The sequence below is a fragment of the Ovis canadensis genome, chromosome 2 (assembly GCF_042477335.2).
Source record: "Ovis canadensis isolate MfBH-ARS-UI-01 breed Bighorn chromosome 2, ARS-UI_OviCan_v2, whole genome shotgun sequence".
NCBI classification, from domain to species: Eukaryota; Metazoa; Chordata; class Mammalia; order Artiodactyla; family Bovidae; genus Ovis; species Ovis canadensis.
This window is the reverse complement of record NC_091246.1, coordinates 128299271-128310522: the sequence shown is the minus strand read 5'-3', so window position 1 is coordinate 128310522 and position 11252 is coordinate 128299271. Positions and strand designations below refer to the sequence as shown.

Sequence of the window (11252 nt, the reverse complement as noted above, 5' to 3'; positions counted from 1 at the left end):
TTAAAAATAAATTTTAAAAAAGAAAGAAAATATATGTTTGCTATATAAATTCAGTATACTCAGACCCTGAAATCGCTCTGTCACTAATTAGCAGTATGACTTTGACCTTGGCCTTATAGGTATATGAAGATTAAATGAGATAATATCTTCAAGGTTCCCTCTTCTTGGGCTCTAAACCACTGCAGATGGTGTTAGAAGTATGACTTTGATCTTGACCTCACAGGGACACAAAGATTAAATGGGATACTATCTTCAAGGTTCCTCTTCTTGGGTTCTAAAACCACTGCAGATGGTGACTGCAGCCATGAAATCAAAAGACAATTGCTTCTTGGCAGGAAAACTATGGCAAACCTAGACAGTGTGTTGAAAAGCAGAGACATTACTCTGCCAATAAAAGTCTGTATAGTCAAGGCTATGGTCTTCCCAGCGGTCACATACGGTTGTGAGAGCTGGACCATAAAGAAGGCAGAATGCCAAAAAATTGATGCCTTCAAACTATAGTGCTGGAGAAAACTCCTCAAGGTCCCATGGACATCAAGGAAATCGAACCAGTCAATCTTATGGAAAATCAACCCTGAATACTCATGGGAAGGATTGATGTAGAAGCTGAAGCTCCAGTATTTTGGTCATCTGATGCGAACTGCTGACTCACTGAAAAAGTCCCTGATGCTGGGAAAGATTGAAGGCAGAAGGAGAAGAGGACATCACAGAATGAGATGACTGGATAGCATCACCAATGCAATGGACATGAATTTAGGCAAATTGGGAGATGATGAGGCACAGGGAGGCCTGGAGTGCTGCAGTCCATGGAGTCGCAGAGCAGACATGACTGGGCAACTGAACAACAATCCCACTACAATGAATGGCACATAATAGTTTGTCAACCAATGTTAATTTCCTGTCTTCATCCTTTCTGCTTTTTCAAGCACATACAACCTTATTACATTTACCACCATAATTTCAGTCATTCACTTATTTTCTAAAGTATTTATTAAGCATATACTATGAATCAGTTTCTCTGCATTGCACTGGGTAACGTGTGCATAGACACTAAACAAAGTCGCTGTCTCATGGAATTTACACTTTGGTAGGAGATACAGTAGCATTTTACCTTTAATGGGCCAGTCAGGAAAGGCTTCTCTAGAGCTGTGAAGCAAAAAGTCATGTGAAGTTTTGGAAAAGATTTTTCTAAAGAGAATGGCTAATGCATAAGTTTGAAGAGCTCATGGATGCATTGGAACTTAACACCAAGTGGAGTAGTATAGCCAAAATTCCTGGTGAAAGGCAGAGATTTAGAGATTCTCTTATTCATAAAATGAAGCTGAAAAAAAGCTGCTTCCAAACACTGACTGATCCTATGGCTTCTGTGACTCTGTGATATTAGGAGGAAGATGATGAGAATAGCCTGTTGATTACTGATGATGAATCAAGCCACCTATAGGTTGAGTGACTAACCTAAAGTATCCTCAATGTGACCAAAAAATGAGCTTCCACCTGATAATATAATAGTTCTTGAGATCAAGGAGCTAGGGAGAAGCATTTGCAAACTGCCCTATGTTAAGGGAAAAAATATATAGGAATAAAGACAAAAATGTTTTTAAAACCTTTGGTCACCTCTCTCTTACTTTCTCACTTGCTTGCTCTGAGGAAGGAATATTACCCTTTTGTGAGAAGCTCTTGCGGAAAGGCCATGCGGTGAGGAACTAAGGTCATATAAGGGACAACAGCCATATGAGGAAGCCTCCTTGAAAGCAGATCTACCAACTCCAGGCAAGCTTTCAGAGACAACAGGCCCTGACACCGTCTTGAATACAGATTCGTGAAATGCTGCAAGCAAGAACCACCCAGCTTGGCTCTTCCAGGACCACTGACCCTAAGAAACCACGACTAAAACTCCAACAGTCTTTCCAGGCTATCACAGGACATCTTCTGCTAAAAATGTTTCCTCAGGGTTCAAAAGCTCACAAATGAAGTATGTTTACCATTTAGTGCAAAGGCCGGAGAAGGAAACTTCTAGTCCACTGGTGGAACAGTGAGCTTCTGAGAGGGAATAGTCTGGACTCTGTGGCAGGAGAAGACACCAGCAAAATTTCCCCACTTTCAAAGTCACATTTTATTGCAGACACACAGTACTGGCTTAATCATAAGCACTTACATTCAACCTCAAAAATATTCAACTGCCCAGACTAATGAAATTGACCTTCAGCATCCTACATGACCTGCTTCAAGGCCCACCTTTGGCCTCACCTGACATTTCCTTCTTCCCCACATGTTCACTCCATCCAACTATTTCAAAGCCTGGCCCAGGTCAAGAACCATATTCACTGCCACACAGGGGTTGACAGAGTTGTCTTCATTGAAATGATCATGCCCATCAAACCAGGCATTTCTCCTCCATCAGCAACCATATGGCCCCGCCTCCCTTGCCTGCCTCCTTGAGGGGCTTCCAGTTCAGAAACACATACTCATGTCTTCCAGCTCCTCACAGCTATGTAACAGTTACAGGCTTTGTGAGAAAGAAACCTGAGCAAGTTTCTCTGTCGCTCTGGGTTGTATTGTTTCATCTGCAAAATGAGAACGACTTTTAGATAGCTAAACAATTCTTTCTCTTCCCTTTGATTAATAATCACTCAAATTAAATAGAGATTTCCCTGGAAGCTATTATATACTTAGAGCCATGTGCCACAGATAATGTTACTTCCATCTCATTACAGCATAGGCAAGACATCATTATGAAAATCTCAGAAAGGTCAGGGGGAAACTGCAACATCCCCATGGACCGCAGAGACCAAGAGGAATATTGGAAGGGTAAGAGAAGCAGTTACGCTGTGCCCACATTGTTGATGCACAGACCTGCCTAATGGCAGAGCGCAGTCTCCACGTTCCACTCCCGAGACACACCTGAAAGCTGTGGAGCACACCTTGCCGCCGGGTCAGGAACTAAGCCGGCAGCCATACCCAACTATTAAGCAGAGCCGCTGCCCCATTTTACCAGGAAACCTGAGCAGTGACCCTGAGCATCCTCGGAACCCAGCCTACCCCCGAGATCAGCATCTGGCCCCTGCTAGACTGCTGAACGCAGCCTGCGGCCTCGCCCAGATAGGGAACCCAGCTTTTGGCCCCGCCCAATCACCGAGCCAAGTCTGCGATCACACCCGAAACGGACGCCAGAACCAAGACTCAGCCTGCTGCCTGAGCAGCCCAGCCTTTAACCTCGCCCAGCTACAGAAGCGCCACGGCTTCCCCGCCCATCAAACCCAACTGCCTACCTGTCCGTGAGGCCCACCTGTGGCTCTGCACAACTCTGGGCATGGTGCGTATTTCCCCCTGATCTCAGAACGCAGCTCCCATGTGCGCCTCCATCTGCGAAACGGCGCGTGATCCTGCCTGAATTCAGCACCCGGCCCTCCGCATCATCCAATCGAGGAGAACGACCGACACCTCATCCAACCTGGAGTGCAAGGAGCACAGCCTGGAATTCTGCCCAAAGCACAATCCAACCCCTGGCGCTGCCCTGCCAGGGAGCATCACCCGGAAGCCTCTTCTGACCTGGGAGAGGTGCCCTGCTTGGCCCCAACCTGAACAGGGAGCCCACCCGGCTCCTTCACTTACATAGAGGTCCACTCGGGACCCAGCCAGTGGCATCCTTAGAGCACAGGCGGTGTCCTCCTCACCCACCAAGAAACCAGATAGAAAAACCCCACACCTCCAGATGCTGCCAACTGCCTCATCCGGTACCCTGAACTGAGCTGACTTGTAGACCATCTTTCCCTCTGGAAGAGAGTCCACTTGCTCAAATGCAGATTCCAAAGCAAGAACGCAAGGGTACAAGGATCACCAAGAATGAGGTAATGCTCCAATAACTAACTGTAAAGATATAGAGATCTATGCGGCTCCTCAAATATTAAAAAAAAAAGGAACTGTATAATTCCACAGCCTCACTTCTGAGTATGTATCTGAAAGAGAGAAGTCAGTTTTGACGAGAAATCTGCACCCCTATGTACATTGCAGCATATTTACAACAATAGCCAAGACATGGACATAGTGTTCATCATTCATATAAAATATAAATTCATATAAATATTTCATTATATATATTAGCATGATTAGATGTATATAATTGATTTATATATAATTTATATGTATAATCCATTATACATACATATATCCAACCATAAAAAAGGAAGGGAATCCTGCTATTTATATAACAAATGATCTTGGAGGACATATACTAAGTAAGTAAAATAAACCAGTCACAGAAGAAGAAATACTGAATGATCCTCACATTATACAGAATCTAAAATTGCCACACACATAGGAGCAGGTGGTTACCAGGGACTGAGGGAAGGGAGAAATGGGAAATTGTGAGTCAAAGGTGCATTGCTAAATTGCTTCAGTCATGTCTGAGGGACCCCAGGGACTGTAGCCCACCAGCCTCCTCTGTCAATGGGATTCTCCAGGCAAGAATACTGGAGTGGCCACACCCTCCCCCAGAGGAATCTTCCCCATCCAAGGATCGAACTGGCATTTCCTGTGTCTCCTACACTACAGGCAGATTCTGTACTGCTGAGCCACCCAGGAAGCCCTGAGTCAAAGGGTACCAAGTTTCAGTTATGCAGGGTGAATAAAGTCTAGAAATCTACTGTACAAAGCAGGATCTATAATTAACACTACTGAATTGTAGTATACTTAGTATACTTGTATACTTAAAATTTTTCTAAGAAGGTAAATCTTAGGTGCTCTTATCACAAAAGAAAAAATAATTTTTTAATAAAAGGCATTGAGAGGAAACTTTTGGAGGATGTATGATTTTACGACTTTGATTGTGGTAATGGTTCCACAGATGTATATTTATCTCCAAACTGATCAAGTTGTATACATTACATGTGTTCACTTTTTGTATGCCATGCATACCTCAATAAAATATCTTTTTAAGAAACAGAGAAACAATAAGTCAAACGTCAAAAAAGACCGTGAAATCCCAACAAGTTTCGTGGGAGATGAAATCTTGCTCCATCCAACCCCCAGTCCTGCCAGCAAGAGACCCAGATGTGAAGCCTGGCCAGTGAGATGTCCAACACCTCGCACAGCTCTACAGGGCCAGTTCACAGCAAGCCAGGTCCAGCAGGGGCCAGGAGTAGGGTCTTGGAGCCGGGATTCCAGAGAGAGCATTGGCAGTGGTCCCTTATTATGTGGAAAGGGATGGAATAGGCACATAATGATACAAAGAAGAAAGGTAAATAAGTACAAGTAGCTACTTCTGGCCTTCTTTCAGAAAAAAAAAAAAATGTAAAGTGGCCTATAAAGACACTTTCATAAAACACAGTAAGATAATATGAATTTGAAGAAAGTGGAGAGGAGAGAAATGAGGCTACAAACAGAGGATGGAGAAGCAAGTCAGATTAATGTTAAAATGTATCAATTTCTGAACAATTTTTGCAAGGCCACAAATGTAGCTCTATGTTTTCTGGACCAAAGCAAAAAAGATCTGATTCATGGCACAATTCACAATTTCTCAGATAAAAATAAATACAGTGCATGGGAACAAGTTGACTAATGGAATAAAGTAACAATTGGACTATCACACAGAGTCTAAAATAAGTATTGAGTCCATTTATTTATTAAAATGGTTGAATAATTAAATAAATGAGGGAGAAGAGACCAAACTCCCATAGAGAATTATTCCAAATAATTTATGTACATATTCCACCATCAAGGAGACAGAGCAAACCTTCAGTTTCAAGAGAATCTTAATGTACAGAAATTCCCTGGCTGTCCAGTGCTTAGGATTCTGTGCTTTCACTGCCAAGAGCCTGGGTTCAATCCCTGATCAGGGAACTAAGATCCCACAAGCCAAGGCATGGCTGAAAAAAACAATGAAAATAATAAATAAATAATTTTTAAAAGAAACTCTTAATGTATAACATAGTGGCTATAGTTGATAACACTATTAGTGTAATTAAAATTTGCTAAGAGAGTAGAACTTGTGTTCTGACCAAAACAAAAATGTTTTAAATAAAAAACAAACACACGAGGTGATGGATGTTTTCATTAACTTGATGGGGGAAATCCTTTCACAATGTGTATATATATCAAGTCATTGCCATGTACACTTTAAATATCTTACAATTTTATTTGTCAACTTTATCTCAACAAAGCTAAAATAAAAAAGTTTGAAGAACTAAAAATTAGAACTCTCAGAGCAAAAGTTAAATTCAAATACTAGGTTTTTTTAATTCTAGACATATTGTAGTATAATTTCAGAATATCTGAAATTCTTCTTCTTTAGAAGAATCTTGGAAGAAGCTGTAAAGAAAAGGCAAATTACCTACAAGGGTATGGTTGTTGAATTAAGAGCTAACCTGTCATCTGCAATTATAGACACCAGAAGTTAATGAAGTAGTATCAGAAAATGCTACAGAAAAATAACTTAATGCTATACCTAGCTATCATTCGAGGTGACAGACAAAATAAAGACATTTTCAGACATAGAAGAGTCTAATGGAGCTTTCTATCTACAGACCTTCACTTTAAAAAAAAAAAAAAGAAAGCAGTATACATACCTCATCAAGATGAATGGTCAGTCCAAAGGGAAAAGCCTCTTGTGTAAAAACAGCACTGAAGACAGAAAATGTTTCTTTAAAAACAGACTAGCAAATTTAATGAGCTACTGACTATAATATCAATTGATAATTAACTGTGGTTCTTTCATTAAAATTGAAACTAAATGGCTTGATAACAATAAAATCATAGAAATAAGTCTAAATCGATTAGTAATCCCAATAGTATAAGTGGATTAAACTACCTAACAGAAGAAAAAGAACTATGAGATCTGATTTTAAAATATACCCAGTTATCTTAGAAGAGACATGCAATAAATAAAACAAAGGTTTGAAAATAATGGGATGATCAGAAGTATAGAGGAACATACTAATCAAAAGTAAATTTATATAGCAATATCAGTGTTACACAGAGTGTAAGACAAAGGGCTTAATAAGGATAAGCTATAAAAAGGAACACAACATGAGAATAAAATACATGAACTTGTATGCCTCTGTATCAGACAGAGTAGTTTAGGCTACATATGCCATAATAATAAATTATACTGGCTTTACACAGTAAAGTTTTATTTCTTACAGAAAGTCCTGTGCAATTTTCATAAGTGTTGCAGACCAGCAATCATCCATACGGAGACTCAGAAATCCAGGCTGTTTCCATCCTAGGTTCAATCATCTTAACAGGCAGCTTCCTTGGTTGCTAAGACAGGGGATAGATAAGCTGAATGTCCTGCAGAAGTTCTTCAGTACTTTAGCCCAGCAATGACACAGGCAACTTCCACTAACAGGCCATGGGTCAGAATTTGTCACATGGCATGACCCAGCTGCTAGAGCCTGGCAGGTGTGGTGGAGTACACACTTGTTCAGTAAGTGTTAAGTATTTCTGTCATAGCAACTAGCCAAATATTTGCTAGTTTGTCCACAGTGTAAAATTAGACAGTATTAAAAAGGAAAACTAACATAAAAAATCAGTTTTTTTAATATAAATTTATTTATTTGATCAAGTAAAAAGAAACAACAGTATATTATCTTTGGACATACATATAGTGAAATAAAGTTTTCTAAAATGCACAGAAATGCTGAATACCATCTTCAGGACAGTGTGGGTTCTCAAGAGGACATAATGGAAACAGAATTAAGAAGGGCTACACAGATGATTTCAACATTATTCATAATTTTATGAATTTTATGTTCAAGCTTCATACTGCATACATGATACTAGTTACATTATTCTCTAACATTTTGGCATATTGAAATATTACACAATTTTTATAAGAACGTACACATGTCTGTAATAGTTTTCTATGCTGTAACAAAATATCACAAGCTTAAGAACTTAAAACAACATATATTTATTATCCCACAGTTTCCTTGAGTCAGGAGTCAGGCTGTAGTTTAGCTGGGTAATCAAATTCTCACATGGCCATAGTCAAGGTGTTGGTGAAGTCTGGAGTCTCTTCTGAGGCATAGGATCTACTTCCAAAGTCACTTGTTAGCGGAATTCATTTCCTTGCCTTTGTAGAATTCATGGTGCCCTGCTTCTTCAAGTTTCAGCAGCGGAATCTCTGTCTGCAGTCAGCTAAAACAGAGTTCTTTACAATCAAATGTAATTATCATCTCACCTTATAATGTAATTTAATCAAAGGAGTGACTACCTCCTCATATTCACAGGTTCTGCCCACGCTCAAGATGAGGGGATTATTTAGAGCAAGTACACGAGGAGACAGGAATCTTGGGAGCCATCTCAAAATTCTACTCACTTTAGTATCTCAAGGGCTTCCATGGTGGCTCAGATGGTAAAGTATCCACCTGCAATGTGGGTGACTGGGGTTCAATCCCTGGGTTCAGAAGATCCCCTGGAGAAAGGCATGGAAACCCACTCTAGTATTCTTGCCTGGAGAATTCTTATGGACAGAAGAGCCTGGTGGGTTATAGTCCATGGGGTCGCAAAGTGTTGGACATGACTGAGCAACTAAGCACAGCACATAGAATCTAAAGTTCTTAGAATCTGGTAGTAGATAAAGACATAAGACCAATCATATAAAACAACGTAAGATGAGCTATGGCTATCCAGTTTGCACAGTGGTAAAGACTCCACTTGCCACAGACTTGCAGGAGACACAGGAGGTGCCAGTTTGATATTTGACTCAGGAATATTTCCTGGAGGAGGAAATGGCAACCCACTGCAGTATTTTTGCCAAAATAATCACATGGACAGAGGATCCTGGTGGGCTAGAGTCCATGATCAACTGAGCATGCACAAATGAGATGAGCTGTACTAGATGTATGTCTTTGTTTCAGTCTCCCAAAGGTGACCCAGGTAGAAGACCTTTCAGTTCAATTGCTCCGTCGTGTCCAACACTTTGAAACCCCATGGACTGCAGTACACCAGGCTTCCCTGTCCATCATCAATTCTCAGAGCTTGCTCAAACTCATGTCCTTTGAGTCGGTGATGTCATCCAACCATCTCATTCTCTGTCATCCCCTTCTCCTCCTGCCTTCAATCTTTCCCAGCATCACGTCTTTTCCAATAAGTCAGTTCTTTGCACCAGCAGCCAAAGTATTGGAGCTTCAGCATCAGTCTTTCCAAGGAATATTCAGGACTGATCACCTTTAGGATTGACTGGTTTGATCTCCTTTCAGTCCAAGGGGCTCTTAATACTCTTCTCCAACACCACAGTTCAAAAGCATCAATGCTTTGGCACTCAGCTTTCTTTAGAGTCCAACTCTCACATCCATGCATGACTACTGCAAAACTGTAGCTTTGACTAGATGGACCTTTGTTGGCAAAGTAATGTCTCTGCTTTTTACGAAACCTGACAAAGATGCCGCAAAAAAAGAGAAAACTACAGGCTAATATCACTGATGAACATAGATGCAAAAATCCTTACTAAAATTCTAGCAATCAGAATCCAACAACACATTAAAAAAAAAAACATACATTATGACCAAGTGGGCTTTATCCCAGGGATGCAAGGATTCTTCAATATTTGCAAATCAATCAATGTAATACACCACATTAAAAAATTGAAAAATAAAACCCATATGATTATCTCAATAGATGCAGAGAAAGCCTTTGACAAAATTCAACATCCATTTATGATAAAAACCCTCCAGAAAGTGAGTCTTCCCTGGTGGCTCAGATGGTAAAGCATCTGCCTGCAATGCAGGAGACCCGGGTTCGATCCCTGGGTTGGGAAGATCTCCTGGAAAAGGAAATGGCAATCCACTCCAGTACTCTTGCCTGGATAATCCCATGGATGGAGGAGCCTGGTAGGCTACAGTCCTAGAAGGAACATACCTCAACATAATAAAAGCTACATATGACAAATCCGCAGCAAACATTATCCTCAATGGTGAAAAATTGAAAGCATTTCCCCTAAAGTCAGCAACAACACAAGGGTGCGCACTTTCACCACTACTATTCAACATACTTTTGGAAGTTTTGGCCACAGCAATCAGAGCAGAAAAAGAAACAAAAGGAATCCAAATTGGAAAAGAAGAAGTAAAACTCTCACTGTTTGCAGATGACATGATACTCTACATAGAAAACCCCAAAGATGCCACCAGAAAATTACCAGAGCTAATCAATGAATACAGTAAAATTGCAGGATATAAAAATCAACACACAGAAATCCCTTGCATTCCTATACACTAAAAATGGAGAAAACGGAAAGAAAAATTAAGGAAACAATTCCATTCACCATTGCAATGAAAAGAATAAAATACTTGGAATATACCTACCTAAAGAAACTAAAAGACCTATATATATATAGAAAACTATAAAACACTGGTGAAAGAAATCAAAGAGGACACTAATACATGGAGAAATATACCATGTTCATGAATGGGAAGAATCACTATAGTGAAAATGAGTATACTACCCAAAGCAATCTATGGATTCCATGCAATCCCTATCAAGCTACCAACGGTATTTTTCACAGAACTAGAACAAATAATTTCAAGGTTTGTATGGAAATACAAAAAACCTCAAATAGCCAAAGCAATCTTGAGAAAGAAGAATGGAACTGGAGGAATCAACCTGCCTGACTTCAGGCTCTACTACAAAGCTACAGTCATAAAGACAGTATGGCACTAGCACAAAGACAGAAATATAGATCAATGGAACAAAATAGAAAGCCCAGAGATAAATCCACACACCTATGGACACCTTATCTTTGACAAAGGAGGCAAGAATATACAATGGAGTAAGGACAATCTCTTTAACAAGTGGTGCTGGGAAAACTTGTTGACCACTTGTAAAAGAATGAAACTACAACACTTTCTAAGACCATACACAAAAATAAACTCAAAATGGATTAAAGATCTAAATGTAAGACCAGAAACTATAAAACTCCTAGAGGAGAACATAGGCAAAACACTCTCTGACATACATCACAGCAGGATCTTCTGTGACCCACCTCCCAGAATATTGGAAATAAAAGCAAAAATAAACAAATGGGACCTAATTAAACTTAAAAGCTTCTGCACAACAAAGGAAACTATAATCAAGGTGAAAAGACAGCCTTCAGAATGGAAGAAAATAATAGCAAATGAAGCAATTGACAAAGAATCTCAAAAATATACAAGCAACACCTATAGCTCAATTCCAGAAAAATAAACGACCCAATCAAAAAATGGGCCAAAGAACTAAACAGACATTTCTCCAAAGAAGACATACAGATGGCTAACAAA

General features: G+C 40.0%; 1 long non-coding RNA gene and 1 other non-coding gene across 2 annotated transcripts; one reads left to right on the top strand and one right to left on the bottom strand.

Annotated features, from left to right (window-relative positions):
- Positions 1–4823: 4823 nt before the first annotated feature.
- Positions 4824–7315, bottom strand: LOC138433790 (uncharacterized). Its single transcript, XR_011254465.1, has 3 exons — positions 7138–7315; positions 6564–6618; positions 4824–5864 (listed from the first exon to the last, which is right to left on the bottom strand). It is a non-coding gene; the product is annotated as an uncharacterized lncRNA (long non-coding RNA).
- Positions 7316–9685: 2370 nt separating this feature from the next.
- On the top strand, positions 9686–9757 carry TRNAC-GCA (transfer RNA cysteine (anticodon GCA)). Its single transcript has one exon. It is a non-coding gene; the product is annotated as a tRNA-Cys (tRNA).
- The last annotated feature ends 1495 nt before the right edge of the window (positions 9758–11252 follow it).